Genomic DNA, 24868 nt, shown 5'->3' on the forward strand with positions numbered 1-24868 from the left:
TTTAGATATGACTTAGAATGGCTTGGTTGAAAATGCCAAGAGTATGTATAAAACAGGAAAAGAAAATCTAGAGATTAGCCAAGAGGAGAAGAAAAATGGGATTTTCTTGAGATTACCAACAGTTCCCCCAAATTTAAAAATTTTATCATCATGGATTAAGAAGATATTCCTGTTACTTACAAGATGAAGAGATTTCTAAGTTTACCCAAGGTTATGCACCACAAAAGCATAGTGAAGAACATTACTCTTTGAGAACCCAAGAAAACTCTAAGATTTGTTGAAGATCATGAATTGGAAAACTTTATTATAATAAAGATATGATATGCAATTTAAAATATTGTGTTGCTGATTCCCATTCAAATTGTAACCTCAGGTTCTAATTATTTATTTTTACAACCAACTCATTCATTCTCTAACCCAATCCTCCTATAAACTTTTAAAGATCAGCTCTGATTTAAAAATTTTTTTAACGTTTATTTATTTTTGAGACAGAGACAGAGCATGAACGGGGGAGGGGCAGAGAGAGAGGGAGACACAGAATCCGAAGCAGGCTCCAGGCTCTGAGCCATCAGCCCAGAGCCCGACGCGGGGCTCAAAATCATGGACCACGAGATCATGACCTGAGCTGAAGTCGGACACCCAACCGACTGAGCCACCCAGGCGCCCCTAGCTCTGATTTTAAAAATTTGTATTTTTCCTGTTTATTTTACTTATTTACTTTGCAGTTTAGCTAAAGATTTGCCAATTTTATTTATATTTTCAAAGAACCAATTTTTGGTATCATCAATTCTTTGTTATTTTTCTATTCATTTTTATCCACTGCAATTTTGCTTTTTTTCTAGTTTGTTAAGGTATAAATTTAAGTTGATTTGAGATCATTTTTAAAAGTATATTGGTATACATTTCCCCCTGAGAACTGTTTTCACTGCATCTCATAAGTTTTAATGTTTTGTTTTTATTCATCTGTAGTGTTTTGTTATTTTGTCACCAGAAAGTTGATTTCTTTGGTTTATCAATTTTTTTAATGTCACTCACTTATTCCTTTAGACTTTTAAATAGGCTCGTGTGTGTGTGTGTGTGTGTGCACCAGTTAACACATTTTCTGCTATTTACTATTTTTTAATGGTTTTGTTGAAATGTATTAATTTCAGATACACAACATACTGATTCAATAATTATATACATTATGAATTGCTCACATTACAGTATTATTGACTGTATTCTCTATGCTGTACTTTTAATCCCCATGTTTTTTATAATTGGAAGACTGTACCTCTTAGTCCTCTTCACCCATTTTACCCATGTAGGTATTATCTAATATCCTTATTTCTTCATCCACTAATTAAGGACATGTTGTTTAATTACCCTACAATTGTGAATTTTCCAATTTTTATTTGGTTACTCATTTCTAGCTTCATCCCTTTTATTTGGAGAAGACACTTTATCTGATTTCAATCTTTTAAATTAATACTTATTTTGTGACATGAAATATGGTTTACCTTGAATACTGGTATGGATCTAAGAAGGATGTGTATTCTAGAGTTGTTAGCTTTAGTGTTCTATATGTCTATTATGTCTAGTGTTATTCAAATTCTCTTTAAGGTTTTTCATTTTGAGAGACAGAGAGAGAAGGAGGGAGGGCAGGCACGTGCATGCACATGGGGAAGGGGCACAGAGATTCCCAAGCAGGCTTCACACTGTTGGTGCAGAGCCCGACAAGAGGCTCAATCTCATGAACTGCAAGATCATGACCTAAGCCAAAATCAAGAGTCTGATGCTTAACCAACTGGGCCACCCAGGCACCCCTCAAATTCTCTCTTAATTGTCTTTCTGTTTAGATGTTCCATCCATCATGGAAAGTGGAGCATACAAGTATCATCGTAGAACTGTCTATTTCTCCATTCATTGTTTTCTTTGTGTGTTTTAGGACTGTGTTGTTTGGTGCATATATGTTTTTAATTGTTATGTCTTCTTAATGAATTGACCTTCTTACCAAAAAATATCTTTTGGTCTCTTGTAATAGTTTTACTTATGGTAAAAAGTTGTTGTATTATATTAGTATAGTCACTCTATTTGGTTACTATCTGTATAAATTATTTTTTTCTATCCTTTCATTTCAACCTATTGCTATATTTGGATCTAAAGGTGATCTCTTGTAGACAGCACATAGTCAGATAATTTTTGAAATCCATTATGCCAATCACTATCTTTCAATAAAGAAACTCTCCCTTGCCACTTTCAAGACTCTCTCATTTTGTTTTTCAGCAATATGATCATAATGTGCTTCACCACAGTTTTATTTATCATGGATTTCATTGTAATTCTTACATGTATAGATTCATGTATTTTAAATATTTGGAACATTTTTGGCCTTCATTTCTTTAAACAGTCTTTCTCCTTCTTTATTTCTTCTCCTTCAGTGATTCTATGATACATATGCTGGTCTTCTTGATGATGCCATACAGGTCCCACAGGGTCTGTTCACTTTTCAGTTTTTTTGTTTTTTGGGTTTGTTTTTATTTTTTTGTCTCCTCAGAAAAATTTCAATTGTCCTATCAAAAAATTTGCCTTTTATTCTGCCTAATAAAATCTATAGTCAAATCTGTCTAGTAAATTCCAGTTTTTTGTACTTATGAGCTCCATAATTTGTATTTTTTTTATAACTTCTCTTTATTAATATTCTCATTTTGTTCCAACATCATTTTCTGGTCTCTTTTAGCTCCTTGAGCAGATTTAAGATAGTTGATTACATCTTTTTGTAGAGTAAGTCAATTTTCTGAGCTTCTATAGGGACAATTTCTGTCAACTAATTTCATTCCTCTGAATGAATCATACTTTTATTTCTTTAACACATTAAAGTTGCCCTTTTATGTTTCAACATTCACTTTCCTGACACAAACCTTTGACTGTTATCTGAAGGTCTTAAAAATTATTTCTGAAATCTTCTGCTTGTTTTTCAATGTTTCTCTGGAAGAACAGGATTTTGAAGCTCCACCATTTTGCTGATGCCACTTTTATATATTTAAACTTTTAGTAAAATGTCATAGGTGTTTTACAGGATAAGGTTTAGAATACAAAGATATATAGGACCTGGTTAGTTTATTTATATGAGATTATAACTAAGTAGATAAAACAGCTCTGTACATATGTAATTACACAAAAGTAGGACAAATAGGTGAAAAAAAGGGAATGAAAAGTGACAACTGGGAAGACGGCATTTTCTACTGAAAATAGAATGTTAATATTAACATAGATCTGGAGTTTAACTGATTTTTTTAGCATCAGGTCATTATGAAGAGAATTTTATTTTTACTTGATGGCAGAATATCCCCCATTTGAATTGAATTTAATAACACCTTTATAATCATTTAAAGCATAATTTATGCTAGGGTGTGAGGGAAAGAGAAATGACATTTCTAAACTTTACAAGTTTTCCCTTATCACTGAGAAGTCACATCATGACACACTCACCATAAAGCTAAGATGGAATCTGTAGCTATTACTCCTTGCTCATGGATTTCCAGTTTATTCCATGAATATCATTCATTAAAATACCACCATTCTTGGTATATAATCTGAAATGTTAGTATACCTTCTCTAATTTAATTTTCTGTTTAAAGAATCTTTCTTCTTTGTACTCTCCTCCCCTACCCCTGATTATGTACCCTTGATTTCTGAACCCTGATTCTTTTCTTTATTTGAAAATTGAGCTCACTATGGTCTTATCTGTACAATGAATCAAAACCCTCAAGCTCAAAATTTTTGTGAAATTTTTCTCTTAATTTTTTTTCTATTTATACATGATGGAGCAGTGAATAATTTCTTGATCATTGTTTACATATTAGGGCTTATCTCCCATGAAACATTTATTGTTTTCAGATATTTACTTTTTGTTACATGATTTTCTATAAATGTGAACAGATCTGTTCATATTGACAAAGATGGCATTATCTTACATAGTCACTTTAGTCCTGAGAGAATTAGACACTTCAAATCCCTGAGTAAAATAGAATCTAAACTTAAAAAGCTAGAGTTTCAAACAGTGATATCCTTTAAGCCTTCTGGCCTAATTAGCTCCAATCAAAATCTCTCTAGCTATGCCTTTGACAAGAAAAGCAGAACCCAAAGTTAAATAATTTCATTGAAGACATCCAGATGGCTAACAGACACGAGAAGATGCTCAACATCACTTATCATCAGGGAAATACAAATCAAAACCACAATGAGATACCACCTCACACCAGTCAGAATGGCTAAAATTAACAACTTAGGAAACAACAGATGTTGGCGAGGATGTGGAGAAAGGGGGAACCCCTTTATACCGTTGGTGGGAATGCAAACTGGTACAGCCACTGTGGAACAAGTATGGAGGTTCCTAGACAAATTAAAAATAGAACTACCCTAAGACCCAGCAATTGCACTACTAGGTATTTATCCAAAGGATACAAAAAAGCTGATTCAAGGGTCACATGCTATGTGACCAATGTTTACAGATGTGCTATCAACAATAGCCAAATTATGCAAAGTGCCCAAATGTCCAGACTGATGAACTGAGGGTTGTCAGAGGGGAGGTAGGTGGGGGGATGGATTAAATGGGTGATGGGCATTAAGGAGGGAACATTTGGGGATGAGTCCTGGATGTCATATATAAGAGATGAATCACTGGGTTCTATTCCTGAGACTACACTGTATGTTAACTAACTGGAATTTAAATAAAAAATAATTTCATTGAAGAAGAACTTATTTTTTTCTCTTAGATTCTTGAATCTGCTTGTAAGAAGATTAGCAAAATCTATCAACTGTGAGTTCAATATTTTAGAAAAGATTCTACGACTCTTTTCTTCTACAACCCTCCTTTAAGGAGCCTGTACTTTCTTAGCTTTTTTGAGAACACAGAGAAGTACTCTTTTTTCTTTTCACTGACAGAGTAGAAGAGAATGGATTTAAAACAAAAAATCTTCTTTGAAAATAACTACTTGAGATATTACGATATTTTCCTTAATATAGATTACATCATGCTTTCTCATTTAATACCAATATAGGCATTTTGGATGAGCACTACATTTCTTATACTAGGTTTGCTTCTAATTTTTTACAGTTTCCAAAAACCAAGAGGCTGAATAGGATAGACTAGAATGTCTGAAAATCTTATATGTGGTCTGTGCCCCTGGAATTGTTCATCATATTTTTTAAGAGACAGTAAACCACTGAAATCTGATGACAGATGAAAAATAAGCCATTTTCAAAATGTAGTAGTATTATTTTAGAAAAATTTCTAAGGGTGTTCTCATTAATGTCTTAGATTGCTTGTACATTTGAGAAAATATCATGACCAGCCCTATACCCTGAGGGAGATACCCTCTAAAAAAATCAGAAGTACATTTGAAAATGTGTCAGTACATTTTAAATTTTTTTAATGTTTATTTACTTTTGAGAAAGAGAGCGTGAGCAAGTGGGGAAAGAGAAAGAGAGACAGACAGACAGACACAGAATCTGAGGCAGGCTCCAGGCTCGGAGCTGTCAGCAGAGAGCCCAACACAGAGCTCGAACTCACAAACCATAAGATCATAACCTGAGCCCAAATCAGACACTTAACCGACTGAGCCACCCAGGTGCTCCATATCAGTACATTTTAAATACCACAATTATAACATTGTTCAATATTAAAAAGAAGTAGTATCTATCCAGTAGAGTGTTAAGAATTTAATTAGATAATCCATGTAATATATGAACACATTCAAATTTTTATTAAGTAAATTTTATTCTATATTGGAGTATTATGGGAATGTTGTTATATTTTTACATAAAAAGGAGTAGTATTTTTTTACTTCTCATAAATGAAATTACTATATTAACATTTTTGGACAATACAAAAAGTATATATAATTTATACCAAATTTAGATTTATCACTGTATTTCAATCACATAAACCCCTGAGAAGTTGTCCATATTATTTCAAATTTCTCTATTATTACTTAAACTCACTTCAAATAGGCATCCCCTTTACCACTCCATTGAAATTGCTATTACCAAGTTTGCCAATCATCACCATTCATGTTAAAACAATTGCCAAATCTCAGTCATTGTTCTTGGTTGACTGTTATTATCATTTAACACTGCAGATAATTCTTCAAATATCCTTTAAATTTCAGAATACTACACTATTAGCTTTTCTTTTTTCTATCTCACTGAAACTCATCTTTCTCTGCTGGTTCCTCCTAATTACCCTTCTAAAGTCTGGGGTACTCCAGGGCTTGTTCTTTGGGTCACATCTATCTTCTAGCTGTACTCACTCATTTGGCATTCTCATGTGTGATACTCACTTGTTGATGTGATCATTCTCAGAGGATGTCCAAATTTATATCTCCTCCCAGGGTCCCACCTCTTAATTACAGATGTGGATATTTAATCTCATACTCAACACCTCCATTTGAATATCCAATAGGCATTTAAAAATTAAAATATATTAACATATATTTAAGTATTTGGAATATTACAGGCAGGTACATTCAGGTACATGCAGTTATGTATATTTCTAATTTGTACATAGCAGCTTTCTAATTATAAAATAGAATTTCAAAAACAGTTCAGGTAATCTAATAACACAGGAAAAAAATTTTAATACATTAAAAAGCTGAATAGTCCAAACATGTTTGATGATCTCAAATACATAAGTCATACTAATAAATTTCAGAAAAAGTTAAAATGAAAACATAGGAAATTGTTTTTCTGTTAGAGTTTATTTTAAAAGGAAGTAAATGGATTATATTATGCTAAGCATTATACTACTGGCATTCCTAATGGAAACTCTGAAATAATTTTTTGCATATTGAAGTTTGCATGTGTTTTCTCTGTATAATGATTAATGTTACCATATCATTATCATATCACCATGAAAAAGACACGCATTTGTGGACCATGTGTTCTTTTTGGGTATAAATCTCATACTCAACATACGGAAAATTTTCGATTTGGATATAAGCTCAATGAGGTGGGTACTACTCTTGCTTAACTGAAGTATATGTCTTATAAAAATATTCAGAAGCTATTAACTTAAATCAATAGGGAAAAAAAGAAAACCTAAATATCAACCTCAAGTGAACTTTAAAAATAGCTGAGCAATGCAACCTTGGACACCACCTACAATATATGAACAAAGGACTGTTAAACCTACAGAAACTAGATTACGTTACACAGAGGACAATATACACCTTGGTGCATCACTGAACATTTGCAATACGGGGCTTACTCCACTGCCAATACGAGAGCATTATGTGATACACAAGCATAACTTTATGTCAGTGGAAATTAGTGAAGTGCAACAGGAGGAAAACAGATACACGTGTTCATCTTATTCAGACTCAAGCACAAACACATGCTTTGACCAGTCAGCAAATTCCAGTGGAGAACTGAAGAGACCTCTTACAAGTCTGTTTTTTTTAATTAAAAATAGTTTTAAAATGTGCTGATTGATGACAAGTTATTTATTGCTCCACTGAGCCTGTAATGAAGGACCTCTGAAAATAAGCATTTATCTATTTTCAGACCTATATGAAAGGAAAACCAATTGTTGAAACCACATATTCAATTAAAAAAAAAAGAATCTTATGCCAAATAGAAAATTCACTCATAAAGGATGACAACATCAGTAAAGGTAGCTATTTGTAGTAATGAACCACAAAAATCCTTAAGAAAATTGTTTTTTGTATAGAAGATTATATTATCATTAGTGACATTGGTAAGCACTTGCTTATAATTAAGAAAACTGAAACAAACCTAATGTGGGCCTAAAAAATAAGGGATATTTTGTTGCTTGGTTTTCTCCCACAGCTTACATGTAGCCAATTTTCAGCTGAAGAAATTCTTCAGTCAATTAGCCTCTATGTCATAACTCACATAGTGTTAACAACAGTGATTTAGTATACAGACAGTGATGCCAGAGTCCCAGTTTTAAAACCTGGATCTGGACCACTTTCTTACACCATACACAAAAATAAATTCAAAATGGATGAAAGACCTAAATGTGAGAAAGGAAACCATCAAAATCCTAGAGAACACAGACAGCAACCTCTTTTTTTTTTTTTTTAAATTTTTTTTTCAACGTTTTTTTATTTATTTTTGGGACAGAGAGAGACAGAGCATGAACGGGGGAGGGGCAGAGAGAGAGGGAGACACAGAATCGGAAACAGGCTCCAGGCTCCGAGCCATCAGCCCAGAGCCTGACGCGGGGCTCGAACTCACAGACCGCGAGATCGTGACCTGGCTGAAGTCGGACGCTTAACCGACTGCGCCACCCAGGCGCCCCAGACAGCAACCTCTGTGACATTGGCCTTAGCAACTTCTTACTAGATATGTCTCCTGAGAAAAGGGACACAAAAGCAAAAATCACCTACTGGGACTTCATTAAGATAAAAACCTTCTGCATAGTGAAGAAAACAACCAACAAAACTAATAGGCACCCTTGGAAAAAAAAAAGATACCTGAAAATGACATATCTGATAAAGAGACAGTATCCAAAATATAGGAAAAAAAAACTTATCAAACTCAACACCCACAAAAACAAATAATTCAGTTAAAAAATAAGATATGAAAAGACATTTTTTCAAAGAAGACATCCAGATGGCTAACACACACGAAAAGATGCTTAATATTACTCATCATGAGGAAAATGCAAGTCAAAACTACAATGAAGTATCACCTCACACCTGTCACGTTAACAACACGGGAAACGACAAATATTGGTGAGATAGTGTACCCTCTTACACTATCGATGGAAATGTAAACTGGTGCAGCCACTCTGGAAAACAGTATGGAAATTCCATAAAGAATTGAAAATATAACAACTCTATGACCCACCAATTGTACTACTAGGCATTTACCCAAAGGATGCAAAAATATTGATTCAAAGGAGTACATGCACCCTGATGTTTATAGCGGCATTATCACCAATAGCAAAATTATGAAAAAAGCCCAAAAATCCATCAACTAATGGATAAAAAAAGAGGTGTTATATACATACAATAGAATATTAGCCATAGAAAAGGATGAAATCTTGCCATTTTCAATGATATAGATGGAACTAGAGTGTATTACACTAAGCAAAATAACTTAGAAAAAGACAAATATCACAGGATTTCACTCACAGATGGAATTTAAGAAACAAATGAACACAAAGGAAGAAAAAGAGAAAGGGACAAACCATAAGTCAGACTCTTAACTATAGAGAACAGAGTTTCTGGAGGGGAGGTGATATGAATTAAGGAGGGCACTTATTGTGATGAGCACGGGGTGTTGTATGTTAAGTGATGAATCACTCAATTCTACACCTGAAACTAATATTACACTATATGCTAACTAATTGGAATTTAAATAAAAACTTGAACCTACAAAAAACTGGATCTGCCACTTTCTTGAAATGCTATTTGGATGTTCACAAAGCCTCACTATTCCTTACTTCTGTCTCATGTGAAATGGCAAGCATAATACAACTTCTTCCCAAGGTTAGTAGAAGTATGAGTTAATACAAATAAAGATCTTTGAAGAATGGTTAGCACATACTAAATGCTTAATACCTTGGCTGTTGGATCATTCACACTCACAAAAGTGACCAAAGGAAGCAGCAGAAAGAATATGCAAAGGAGGATATATACTAATGTACAAAGTTTAGGAAAATATATCTGCAAGACAAAGAGAAGACCATACAGTATATAGGGCAAAAATGACAAGGAGAAAACATGTAGCATAAAAACATTGGTTCATTTTTTGGGGCACTTGAGGGGCTCAGTTGGTTAACCATCCAACTTTAGCTTAGGTCATGATTTCACGGTTTGTGAGTTTGAGCCCTGCAACAGGCTGTCCTGTCAGTATAGAGCCTGCTTCAGATCCTCTGTCCACCCCCTCCTTCCCTCTCCTGCTTGCTCTCTCAAAAATAAACAAATATTAAAAAAAAATAGGTTCTTTTTTTTGTCAACTTGTCATAATAACCATCATTAATAGGCATCCAGAGCAAGGATTTCTTTCCACTGTACATTAGTAAAACTTTACATATATTTGTATTATTCCTTATGTTTTGTCTTCATTTCCAAACTGCACTAATAATTAGGTTTGTGTGTAAAACGAATCCAAGTATAAAATGAACGTGTGGCTTAGTGTGGCAAATCATGGCCTGTGAACCACAGTCGGTGTCCCATAAACTAAGAATGTTTTTTACATATCTAAATGGTTGTAAGAATAATCAGTAGAGGAAGAATAATGAAAGAGATTACAAAACCTGTAACATTTACTATCTCCCCTTTTATGATGAATATTTGCTGACTCCTGATATATAGGTAAGAATTGGCAAGAATGACAGGTAAGTTAATACAAAAATATGGGAAATGAGAGGGGAAAAAAGACAAAAAAGGAAGAAAAAATATATACTTTTTAGAGAAATGGGACATCATTTTTCAAATGCCATTTGCTATAGGATCTCAAAGTAATGCAAACAAATGCTAGCATACTGTTCAAAACGAATGGCATATACAGGGTACACTATTAACACAGGCAATGCCAGGTGAGCAGGAAGGACAAAACTCGGAGAAGGTATTTGTCATTTGAATTACCAAACCAACATTTACTGTTTCCTCACCAAATTAACATCTGGTCTTCAATGACATTTAGACAAGAGAGATCAAGGATATTAAGTTAGAAACTGCCATGTTCTGTTTAAACAACAGTAACAAAACTAATAAAAATACACAAGGCACAAGAAACCAACTATATGGTAGATATGAGATCTGGACATAAATTATGTCTAAAAGTTACACAGAATTTATGATCATGCCTACTATAAGGAGTATTTGTGTACTTATTATTTTAAAACTATGATCGTTAGTAATTATTCATTTTTACCTTTGGAAGTCTTTATGGAGAATTAATTATTGAGAATCCTCTATAGTTTAATAGTTTGCTTCATTGTTTTATAAAGATATTGCATTTGAACATTTGAGATAAAAAGACATATAAAGTTTTAACTACCCTCCTGAGGTCATACTGATGAGGAATTGGTTGTGCTGGTGATGCTGTGGATAAGTGACTAGCAGTCACTTAAGTCTGACTAACAGGGTGTCAATTTAAATGACAGAAGCAGGTGACCCTGTTTTGCTTATACTCTGGCTTTTTGCTTTACTCAAGGAATACTATTTTTTCTATCTGTATTGTGCCCAGAAATCAAAATCTTTATTGGCACTGACCCATGTCATCTAAATAGGTGTTTCCACATTCTTGAAAACAATGATGATCATTAGTGACTTGGCTGGAAGTGACAAGAAGTAAATTGAATCTCAAGTTACTATTTTATAAAATTAAAAATACAAATGTTGACATTAGTTGATACTTTTAGAGCTACAGTGGTTATACCTATAATAAGTCATTGTTATAAACTTGCTAACATCCTTCAGAAATGGAAAAATGACTGTGCTTTTTGTTAACAAGGAGAGACCAGTACAGAAGAACAATACATTTCAGAATTGAACTAGTGTTACTCCATTCTCTGTCACCAAGAGGACTTATACAAAATGCCAGCCATAACTGCAAATTGCAAGTAGATTGATCTCTCTAGAAAGTTTAGTGCTGCAATCAGTAACATGAAGAATGGTTGAGTTCCTGTTTCTAGTACCAAGCCCCCAGAGATGGTCAATACGACAGAGGCAAAGGACTGTTGAGAATTCCATATGGATTCTAACAGTCCTCCCCCATGGACCAAGAAAAGATGGCAGAAACTGTAGGAACAAGTGTAATGAAAAATCATCTGCAAGGCATTGGGACCTCTGTCAATAATTCAGATACTAGGACCACAGTATTTTTGTGTTTCAGCAAAGAGATTTACTAAGGATACAAGTATAATGGTTTATGGAAGGATATATATGTACTTAACTCCAAACTCCCCAAGAACAAAACTAATTACCAACAGTAAGGGCAAATGGAGAATAAATTCACTGAAAACACCAAGAATGAAAGGAGACACAAGTGTTTGGGTAGTATTAGGCATTAATGGATAATTTTTTCCATTTTTTTCTCCCTTCATATCCTCTTTCAAACACTTAGTTTGTCTCAGTTCCTCAGGAAAAACACGAAGCAGGACATAGAGCAGAATCTAAATGACCTCTTTGGTTTGGACAAGGTTCAGACTTCTGTTGAAAAAGTGGGATTCTTCAGTGGTTTAATGATTCTGGGTTTCAGTGGTAGTCTTACTCCATCAGCATTTGAGGGCATTTCATTAAAGCAGTCCACACATAACAGGATGCATTCGTATTTAAGGATGTTACAGAAAATACTCTGACCACCTGTATTACAGATCTGTAGGCTTTGGGGAAAGTGAATTTTTTTTAAATGGTAGTGCTAATATAAAACTAAGTAACAACTCATATTTATCAAGCTACTATTAACAAACAGTATACCTAGTACACTAATGTTTGACCTTCAAACCAAGGCTGCCGTGTTCAGATTCCAGGTCTTTCTCCTACTGCTGTGTAACCTTAGGAAAGTTGCGTAATACTCTGTGCTTTTCCTGTCTCATTTTTAAAATGTGGATAAGAATATCAATCTTACAGGGTTTTATGAGAATTTTGTATTTACTAAGATAGAATTATGTCTGTCATGTAGTAAATGTGGCATGGCTCTGGTATGTCTATCACCTTAGAATGTCATAAGCAAATGTTTCTAAGGAAAAAGAGACATTCTCAGTCTGCAATTTTTTTTTTGCTCAGAAAGACTTGACCATGAAAAAAGCCATTTTTTTTTCTATAATTCAATGGCAGTATGCCTCTGAAGTCTACACATTTAACCAATCAATGATACTAACACATTAAAAACTTTTCAATGTGATTTCTAAAAATATATATTTTTTATTGTAAGAAATGTGTTTTAATCAAAAATCGCCCATGTATGGCGTCACAGTTCACAAAGATCCTAGAATGGGGGATTTACTTTGTGATTCATATAATACACTTGACTGTACAAGTCAGGTGTGTAGAGTAGAAGAAGACAAAGGACAGGGATTTTTTGAATTCCAACATATAAAAAATAGAGATAGAACAGGGATTTTTGGAATTCCAACATTAAAAAAAAAACACTTGTATGAAGAAAGGGAAGGATGAGAGGAAAAGAGAGAGTGCCTTTTTCAGTTTACATACTCTCAGACACTTCTTGGAATTCGAAGGCTGAATTATAATGCATAATTTTAATTTATGTGAATTCCCAAAAGTTACTAGAATATGAGCCATTCCATTCACCTAGATATTCCTTTTTCTTAAGTCCCAGCAAGGCTGTAAATAAATATCTACATTACCACTCAGAAATTCTACCACTATTCATCCTCTCTTACAGAAATTTACAAGAAAGTGAATGATATTTGGGCCAGAAATCACTGTCTTTTGTATATGGCACCTGGTCCAATGGGCTGAATTCACACGCTCTAAATTTCCAGAATCTCAAGGAGAATGGCTAGTCCCTAATAGTTTTATCTCTCATAGAAAACCTCTATCATTTCTTCTAGAATTCTGTAAAGGAAATATTATAACAACATCTTCACTTTAAGAACAAAACAAAAAGCTACTAGCAATTATTTTCTTGCATAATGCTTCAGGGGAATAATTTATCTTCATAGTCCTACTCAGAATCTTCATTATTTGGGAAAACAAATATCCATGTAACAATAAGTGAAATCATATATTCAGATACTATAAACTATTGTATAGCCGTGGGACCAGTTCTAAATATATTACAATGATTTCAATAAATTATGGCATTGCTTAATATACTCTCCCAGAGTGGCAGGGCATGGTATTATAAAACTGACTAGACTCTCTCAACAGTTTTCCATATTCAGATTTCTATTAGATTTTACAACTCCCACTTGGATCCCATCTGAAAACTGTGCCCCAATTATTGTCTGAATCACCCTTGGGAAACTTTCTATTAAGGTTTGTTAATAACACTAGTTCATATAAATATTTTAGCTGCAGAGTTATTTTCCTAAATATGTATGAGTTATGTTAATGTTTAAATTACTATTATTTATTTTCTGAGATCACAGTAAATTAAAACCTCTTTTAGAAGCTAAAAAGCAACACTGGATTAAAGTTGTATTATAGTTAATTCACAATTTGGTTAATATCCTTGAGTTAATAGCTGATTTGTACTTTTATTCTTAACACTGAGTGTGTAATAATTTCTTACACTATACTATAATAGTTTATGTAAAACCACTTCCTAAATTTGGATAAATTGTCTTCAAACGTGTTAATAATCTATGTCTATGAGAAATTTAAAGCACATCACAGTTTCATCTTCAAAGAAGCTTTAAATACATTTCAGTTCATTACACCAAATGAAAATAATTTGTGGAATAAACCTAGTTTATCATTTCAAGGAACCATCTCTGAAGACAAGACTCTACAGGTTAACTGCAAAACAATGTTAACTTTGTTCCCTCAATGAAGCATAAAAATGTAGTAACACATTTTAGTTAAAACTTAAATACATTTTGTTGAAAACTCTTTAGCAAACAGTCTTGGGAGTAACAAGAATGCCTAAATTTTAAAGCCAAAGTGAAACACAATGTTGGTGCAAATTTAAAATTAAGCTTAGTTGTAAATTTGTTTGAATAAATGTGACCTAAGATAAACTTCTTAGAATCAAACATGAATTTTCCCTTTTCTTTATACTTTGGAAAACATATAGTAATAGTCTTAAAAGTATTAATATAGTATTAACTTCTACTTTATAAATCCACACAATTTTTACCTTCATGAAAACCCCCAATAAATTGCAATCAGATGAGTAATTCTATAAAACAGTGGTATAAATCACAATAATTAAGCCAATTTCTTAAACTCAGGTCACTATTTATGAACAAATAAATCATAGCAATTAAACTGGTGGTTTTTATCATGCTGTGTTTCTTAACAATAAATACAGAAATTCATACCATGGATATTTGGGCAATGCAGAAGTTATCAGTTATCTGCATAAATCATGCAACAGTGGCACTCTTATTGTCACTTCATTGTAAAGTAACAACCATTGAGACCAGAAAGCCAGCAACTACTGATAACATGGCACAAAGACAAAAGGAGATGATCCCCGATGGTGCCTTGGAGCAGCCAACCACCACCATCAACCAACTTTTGGATTTGTTCATGTATGAGAAAGACAATTGCTTTTTGGTTTAGGCTAGTATTGGTCATGCATGCATTACTTGAAGCCAAAGGCATTATTAACTGATACATCTTTATATTAATAAAATAACGTATGCCTGTTTTCCAAGTCTGTCATCATCATGAATAATATGAATGGGAAATTTCTAAAATGTATGAAGTATACCATTTTTCCCTTTTTTCTAAAATGTATTTAGATCTAGAAAGCTATTTTTATAAAGCTTTTTTTCTCTTAGAAGTAACTTGATGTGTTACAATTTCAACTACTGATGACATACAATAACTTTTAAATGTCAATTTTTAATTGAAAGTTTTCAGTAATTACCCTCAACAAGTGACTCATTTCAGTTTTTACTACTTCAGTGAAACTTTCAGTTTTGTGTTTTATATAAAAATTTATATATAGGATTCACAAAGCCCTGTCCCCTATAGTTTTCATATGAAAAAATAAATAAATATATGTAATTAATCACTTAATTTCCTCCTACATCAAGGGGAACAATTTCTGAATTGGAAACAACAGATACTGATTATAGAGCCCTAAAGCTCTCTATGGGAAAAACAATTATAAAAGCATCCTATCCCATTTAAATTTGTTAATTTTTTTTTCATTCCTGACTAATAATAGACATGTAAAAAAAATCATAGAGAAGGTGTTGTTTAAAAAATGTTTTAAGTGGAGAGTGGGGAATGTTCTGATCTTTAAAAATGGTAAGGTTAAAAAATAAGAATGAGGGGCACCTAGGTGGCTTAGCTGGTTAAGCATCTCTTGATTTCAGCTCAGGTCATGATCTCATGGTTCCTGACACTGAACCTGCTTGAGATGCTCTCGCCCTCTCTCTGCCCCTCCCCCTCTTGCGCACATGTGCATGCTTGAGTGCGTGCGCTAGTAAACTTGAGGGGGAAAAAAAGAAAGAAAAATACACTTAGCTCTACTCCTAGGCAAAAACGTAAATAAGCTGATTGGTAATGGATACCTAGGAAAGAAAACATCTGGAAATTAACTTTTGTTTACTAAGAACACATACAAGCCTGGGTGACCAGAAAAGGAGACTCAAGATATAGAGTAATAAGGAAACTAGATAAATTAACCATGAATGGGAAAATTACTTAGAAGTATGATGACTTTTTATCTTCTTTCATGAGACACATTTTAGTTAGAAATTTCTCACCATTGGGGCGCCTGGGTGGCGCAGTCGGTTAAGCGTCCGACTTCAGCTCAGGTCACGATCTCGCGGTCCGTGAGTTCGAGCCCCGCATCAGGCTCTGGGCTGATGGCTCAGAGCCTGGAGCCTGCTTCCGATTCTGTGTCTCCCTCTCTCTCTGCCCGTCCCCCATTCATGCTCTGTCTCTCTCTGTCTCAAAAATAAATAAACATCAAAAAAAAATTTTTTTTAAAAGAAATTTCTCACCATCAAAAAAGTAGAGATACAACACCCATTTATCACCCCTGTCTTTTTTGTTGTTGTTCCATCACACAGATTTACTGTTATATTTAGCTACTTCAGCTCTCACAACCATAAAATAATGCTGGCCCTTTATTCCAGGCATATCTGGAACAGCTCCTCTACTATATTAGGAAAGCAGCATCTCTACAGTCAAACTCTAAATAATTGTTTGCATGGGACAGTTCCCACACGTGGGACATTTGAGAATAATGATGGGAATCTACTAACTTTTAATGAGCGTGGTCAGAGATATTAGGCATCCTACAATGCTTACATGCCTGTCATTAGTGAAGAATTTCTTCACATTCCACACTACTTCCAAATATCTCACCATATATTAGTGGATATGATAAATTGGCTAAGTCATCTAAGCCTAGGACCCAATATTTAACACAAAAATAATTTTTCAGTTTTAAATACTCCCTATTTCCTAGAAATGTAACTACCATTTATGCCAAATGAAGAGTTTTTTTTTAATTTCTTTAATCCCAATATAACTAACAGAGTGTCAAATTAGCTTCATGAGTAGAATATAGTGATTCAACAATTCTATACATTACTCCTTGTTCATCATGATAAGTGTACTCTTAATCTTCATCACCCATTTCACCCATTCCCCCACCAATCTCTCCTCTGATAACTATCTGTTTGTTCTTTATATTTACCAGTCTGTTTTTTGGTTTGTCTTTTTATCCTGTTCCTTGGGTTTCTTAAATTCCACATATGAGTAAAATCATCTATTTGTCTTTCTCTGATTAACTATTTCACTTAGCATGATACTCTCTAGATCCATCCAGATTGTTGCAAATGGCCAGATTTCATTCTTTTTTATGGGTGAGTAGTATTCTATTGTATATACAAACCACTTCTTTATTTACTCATTCCTCTATCAATGGACATTTGGGCTGCTTCCATCATTTAGCTATTGTACATAATGCAACCATAAACAGGGGTGCATATATTTTTTCAAATTAGTGCTTTCGTATTCTTTGAGTAAATACCCAGTAGTGGAATTACTGCATCATACGTTAATTCTAATTTTTTGAGGAACCTCCATACTGTTTTCCGTGGTGGCCACACAAGCTTACATTCCCACCAACAGTGGAAGAGTGTTCCTTTTTCTCCACATCCTCACCAATCCTGTTTCTTACGTTTTTGATTTTAGCCACTCTGACAGATGTGAATGATATCTCATTATGATTCTGATTTGTATTTCCCTAATGATGAGTGATATTGAGCATCTTTTCACATGTCTGTTGTCCATCTGTATGTCCTCTTTGGAGAAATGTCTGTTCATGTCTTCTGCCCGTTTTTTTAATTGGATTATTTTGTGTCAGGGGTAGTATTGAGGAAGTTCTTTACAATTTTTTGATACTCTTTATCAGATGTGTCATTAGCAAATATCTTCTCCCATGTAGTAAGCTTTTAGTTTTCTTGATTGTTATCTTTGCTGTGCAGAAGCTTTTTATTTTGATGTAGCCCCAATAGTTTTTATTTCCCTTAATCCATGAGACATATCTAGAAAAACGTTGCTACAGCCCATGTCAGAGGAACTTTTGCTTGTGCTCTTTTAGGATTTTTATGATTTTTAGGTCTCACATTTAAATCATTAATCCATTTTATGTTTTGTGTGGTGTTGAGTGCACAGTTTCATTCTTTGGCAAGTATCTGTCCAGTTTTCCCAACACAATTTGTTGAAGACTTTTTCCCATTGCATATTCTTGACTCCTGTGTCAAAGATTAATTGACCACATAATTGTGTGTTTATTTCTAGGCTCTCTATTCTCTTCCATTGATCTTTGGGTCAATTTTTCTGCCCATACTTTTACTGTTTTCATTACTACACCTTTGCAGTGTATTTTGAAATCTGGGTTCGTGATACCTCCAGTTTTGGTTTTCTTTTTCAAAATCACTTTGGCTTTTCAGGGTCTTTTGTGGTTCTGTACAAGTTTTAGGATTATGTGTTCTAGTTCTGTGAAAAATGCTGCTGGTATTTGATAGAGATTGCATTAAATCAGTAGACTGCTTTGGGTAGGAGAGACATTTTAACAATATTTGTTCTTCCAATTCATGAGCATGGAGTAGCTTTCCATTTGTGTTATCTTATTTTTTTAATGTTTATATTTTTGAGAAAGAGAGAAAGTGCTAAGTGGGGAGGGGCAGAGAGAAAGAGGAGGACAGAGAATCCAAAGTGGACTGTGAGCTGACAGCAGCAAGCCTGATGCAGGGCTCGAACTCACAAACCATGAGATCACGACATGAGCCAAAGTCAGATGCTCAATCAACTGAGCCACCCAAGCAGCCCCTCATCTTATAGTTTTCAGAGTACAGGTGTTTCACCTCCTCAGTTTATTCCTAGGTATTTTATTATTTGGGGTTCAATTGTAAATGTGATAGTTTTCTTAATTTCCCTTTCTGCTGCTTCATTATTAGTGTCTAGAAATGCATTGGATTTCTGTATATTGATTTTGTATCCTAGGACCTTCCTGAATTCATTTATCAGTTCTAATAGTTGTATTCTGCTTTTTTGAAGAAATTTTCCAAACACTGTTCAATATTTTGAAAGTTACTTGATCAAATATCAATGTTATTTTGTATTTCAACACAATATGTAGTCTGCATCTGTAGCTATTACATCTAGGCAGAGATGTGTCTAAGGATATAAATCTTCTTGTAATGTTAGATTTGACCATTTATACATTATTTTATGTATCAGTTACAATCATTTTGTGTTTTCAATATTATTTTATTGAAATAATATAAGTAGAATTAGGTTTTTCATTTTTTTCCTTATAACTGTAAATTGTTTTTAAGTTCCATGTATACATGAGCTATACGGTCTTTGAAAAAAAATGTTTTCATGTTTATTTTTGAGAGAGAGAGACAGAGAATGAGCAGGGGAAGGGCAGAGAGAGGAGACAGAGAATCCGAAGCAGGCTCCAGGCTCTGAGCGGTCAGCACAGAGTCCGATGCAGACCTCAAACCCATGAAGCTCTACTATCTTTGAAACTCATTTCACAACAGTAAAGATGGCATTATAAAATACTTGTTAAGGGGCACCTTAACCGACTTAACGCTTAACCGACTCAGTCGGTTAAGCGACTGACACTTGGTTTCAGCTCAGGTCATGATCTCCAGATTCATGAGTTCAAGCCTGCATCGGGCTCTGTGCAGACAGCACAGCAGATTTCTCTCTCCCTCTCTCTCTCTGCACCTCCCTGGCTTATTCTCTCTGGCTCTCTCAAAAAATAAACACAAAAAAGTTATATCCGTATCGTAAATACTGAAATCAAATTTGTCCTATTATCGTGTGCATTTGTGTACAGTTACACAAACAACTCCACTTGAGTTGCTCTGCAGTGTCCTCATGAAACTACATGAATAGATGCAAACACAATGCTCACACAATCAAGAGTTTATGTTTCTGCCAGCACACATAACACTAACAAACTTATTAGCTGATAAGAAATTTAAAATTCAAGATGCCAAAATTGAAACAAAGTGCAAATCTGCGACTTTGAGAGACTAAATTTGTCCTATCATGTGCATTTGTGTGTGTACAGTTAGAAGAATTATGATCTTTCGAAGGAAAATTATGTACAGCCAATTAATTTTGGAAGACTTCGCAAAGTAATAGACCCTAAAAAATAGATGGAACTTAATAGGGATATGTTAAGTGTTCAGATGCACAAAAAGTCTAATGATTTTTCCCGCCTTTTCCAGTTCCTTCTCACTTGTCTCTCGGAGGCAGTTCTCCCACTGAATCTCATATATGTCTAATCCTATCTCAGTCTCTGCTCTTAGGAATATGTGAAGTAATGCAGAAAGAATTATGTTCAAGGAAAACAGAGTAGTTGTGTATTACTGAAATAGATTTCTCCTGTGTGTTTACAGTAAAGAAACAGATTGGGTGATATTAGGTAACATTTGAAATCCAAGGATAATGGATTCGCAAGCAATATTCACAACTGAATTTGGATTTTAGTTAAACAGCACTGTACAGGAGGACAAAACTACAAGGAAGAAAAAAACTACTAAAAATCTTCGTAATATTAATTAAGGTAGAAGTGATTGAAAACTTGATCCAGGGTGATGGCTGTTGGGAAAGGCAATCTGGCATAGGTGCTGCGTATTCCATTAAGATCTTAACAAGCAAGACCAGATAAATAACTTATAGGACTGAATGCAAAAACAAAAACAAACACAAGGCACTTCACGCAACAGGGCTCTATGTGACTGCATAGGTTGCATGCCAATGAAGTCCGCTCTAGGTGCTGAGTATGCCAAGAACTATAAGCCCCGAACATGCTCTATCTGGGCCATTTCTCAGGGTTTTTTCCAGTGGCAGACCTTGAACACTGAGACAATGTTTGTTATGGACTGTCCAATATTTATATTTTGAAATCCTAACTCCCAACATGACAGTATTGGGATATGGGGCCTTTGGAAGATCACTTGGTCATGAGGTTGGGGCCCCAGTGAAGGGATGTGTCCTTATAAGAAGAGAAAAAGAGCATCTGCATCTCCACCATGTGAGACACAGACGAAATGGCAGTTTGCAACCTAGAAGCAGGCTTTCATTAGAATCAGACCTTGCTGGCACTCTGATCTCAAACTTCTACTCTTAGAGCTATGAGAAATAAATTCCTGCTGTTTATAAGTTACTCAGTCTGTGGTACTTTATTATAGCAGCCCAAACAGACTGAGGCAGTCTCCATTAGGGACAAAGAAGAAACTTGCTTACTGCTTCCTATTAATACAGTCACTTCTGTAAGCTCAGGGTTCCTCAGCTATGACCCAGAACCACTGCATACACAGCTTCCACTTGAGTTGCTCTGCACTGTCCTCATGATACTCTGTGAATAGATGGGAACACAATACTCACACAGTCAAGTGTCCTTCACATGAAATAGTAACAAACTTATTAGCTTATAAGTAATATCAAATTCAAGAAACTAAGATTGGAAAAAAAGTGCAAATTTGCCAACATTAAAGAAACATATTACAGACTATATCGACTAGTAACAGATTGCATGATGTTTGGTTGAATAAGAAGGAAAGAACAGAAGATAAATATGTGTTTACTCCAAACAAGCATAATCCAGGTAACTGATAAAAATAAGAGTGACAGGAGAAGGGGCTGCTGGAGAGAAAAATGAAAACTATTTAGAACACTTAGAACTATTTATGAACACTTCCTCATAAATGTCTCTTGAATCTGATTCCTTTTTTCAGTTTTCATTGCCATTGCTTTTCTCCTAATGAATATACCACACCCATCTCTCTTCATTATACATCACTATGTAAAGTGAGGCCTAAGTAATTCCAAAAAAAAAAAAAAAAAAAAAAAAAAAAAAAATGGAGAAAGGAAAGGAAATACAGAAGGTTAAGAGAAATCAAGAGGTACTGCATACCAAGAAGATAACTAGGATTTATACCCAGGTCTGACTCAAAACATAATTTCTTTCTTAACATGGAAGATACTGGAATCTGATGGCAAGATATCACATGAAGAGTAGTCTTTTGTAATTTCTTTAAATATATTCAACTTCTATTGCAATGGTTTATATAAATACACTCTAGCTCTGCATGAAAAAAAGCTATTAAATGATCATATATCACCTTGGCCACATTTAAGAAAAAAAAATCTGAACCTAAAAGAAATACTGACTTCCCTTAAAATATTTTTAAAAATGTAATGTTTATTTATTGAGAGACAGAGAAAGAGCACAAGTGGGAGAGGTGGAGAGAGAGAGAGAGAGAGAGAGAGAGAGAGAGAGAGAGAGAGAGAGAGAATATGAATTCAAAGAAGGCTCTGGGCTATCAGCAAAGAGCCCAACACAGGACTCAAAGTCACGAACCACGAGATCATGACCTGAGCCAAAGTCAGAAGCTTAAATGACTGAGCCACCTAGACACCCCTAAAATATTTTAGAAGTAGGAAAGTTCAGCTTATTTGAGCAATACAGCACCATGTTTTCCTCTCCAGATACGTTTCTAGATTCAAAGCCATTCATCCATGTCACTTTTTTGTATATTAGCACTCAGAGCATAGAAAAACAGAAATTGTGATTTTCAGCATGCAAATTTCATACTTTCCTTCTTATGTTAATGGAACTGCTTTCAACAGAGAAATTTAGAAATTTAGAGTAGCTGTTCCTACATTTTATATCATGATCTCCAAAGGTAGATCTCAATTTTTTAAATAAGTACATTTGCAATAAACCATTTAATGTATTATTTCAATACTCTCTTATAGAGTGGAATTTCAAAAAAGCAGAATTTTGCTGTCATGTGCATTGCACTATCTTCCATATTCTAGCACAGCTTCAGCTTGACTGCATTTTTTTTCATCATGGTCATTTTATGAAAACTTAAAATGGATTCTGAGAATAAAACAATATATACCAAACTATTTTATTATCTCTTTGTGGGCATTTTATGATTCGTTTGACTTCAAACTGCAAATATTTGGTGGTCTGCAGAAGAGAAAATTTAAATTTAACTTGATGTCTGCTGGCATTAGGAAAAAATAGCCCTTCAGCCTCTGAATTTAATTCCATCCCTTTCACGGGAAAGTATATGTGTCCCTTATATTCTCCCTGTAACAATCTGAGCCTGCGAGTTTCCCTGTGAATTGGCTCTGCTTCAGGTCTACACAACAAAGTGAACTACATGATATCAGCGTTTATAGATATGAAATATGACAACTCTAGAAATATTGCTCATTTGCAAAGCCCAGCGACTTTACTTTCCCCCCTCAGCTCTGCGTGTCTAGGTGCCACTCGCAATGTGTCAAAAGCATTGAGCATAAGGCCCATTCTCACTCCCCTTCCTCCTTCAGCACACTAGGCAGATATGATCCCTTCTGCCATAATATCCAATGAATTTTGCATGAGATTCTTAAGAGCAAAAGCTATTAAGTACAGCAGTGGGTAAAAGTCAGTCTTACTAAAGAAGTTTTTTTTGAGTGCTTTTGGAAAAAGCCAATGTTCTTTCTAAAGTTCTGGGTCACTTAAGATGGTTTCAGCAACTGAAGGTTAGAACACCTGACTTCCTTTCATTGGCAGACAGTTTTTTGTTATTTTTTTTATAAGTGGATAAAATAATTCATCAAAGACTGAGGAAAATAGTTCAGACTTTAAGAGTTATAAAATAAACCCTACAGAAGTCTTCCACAAAGTTGCATGAGTTAACCAATAGATATTCCTTGACATTATAATTTAATTGATTAACCCAGAAAATAGACGCCAGTTAATACAGCAGCTCTGCTACATTTCCTTGGTCAGCTACACTAGGATGCCTCATTGTGTAGATAAAATTAGTTATAATTCCACTGTTATATAATTTTTCTTTGGAGAAATCTCTCATTTGCTAACCAGTTCAGTATTCCATTTGTCGCTTCAAGTATCAGAATAGAATTTTGTTCAAATAACACAGACTGAATCAAATATTATCTAAGGGCAAACAAGGAGGAAGTTAAGAGTGACATTTTGAAAGGTGCATTAATTTTTTACCTTAGGGTATGCTTTATCTTGCTGAAGTAGTCATTTATAATAGAGTCTAATAATACATGCTATTCTAATCACTTGGTAAGTAGTTACTTCAGTACTTTGAGATTTTAATCCATGAAGGAGAGCTGCAGTGGGAAAAACCTTATTTTTGTTGTTGTCTCAAACACTAATATTTTTTTCCGTATTTTTAAATTCCAGGTTGTTAACATTGAGTGCAGTATTAGTTTCAGGTGCAGAATTTGGTGACTCATCACATATAACACCCAGTGCTCACACAAGTGCCTTCCTTAATCCCCATCACCTATTTTACCCCCCACTATCCTCCAGAAGCCATCAATTTGTTCTTTATAGTTAAGAGTCTATTCCTTGGTTTGCCTCTCTTTCTTCCTTATGTTCACTCTTGTTGTTTCTTAAATTCCTCATGGGTGAAATCATATGGTATCTTTCTCGGACTTATTTTGCCTAGCTTTATACTCTCTAGTTCCACCCATGTCATTACAAATGGCAACATTCCATTTTTTATGGCTGAGTAATATTCCATCGTATATACACACCACACCTTCTTTATCCATTTGTCAGTCAATGGACATTTGGGCTTTTTCCATAATTTAGGTATTGTTGGAAATGACAAAAGTATAAAATGAATACTAGATATTTATAAATAGGCTCCAAGGGGCACCTGGATGGCTCAGTCGGTTGAGCATCCGAC

The sequence above is a fragment of the Neofelis nebulosa genome, chromosome 1, assembly GCF_028018385.1.
Source record: "Neofelis nebulosa isolate mNeoNeb1 chromosome 1, mNeoNeb1.pri, whole genome shotgun sequence".
NCBI classification, from domain to species: domain Eukaryota; kingdom Metazoa; phylum Chordata; class Mammalia; order Carnivora; family Felidae; genus Neofelis; species Neofelis nebulosa.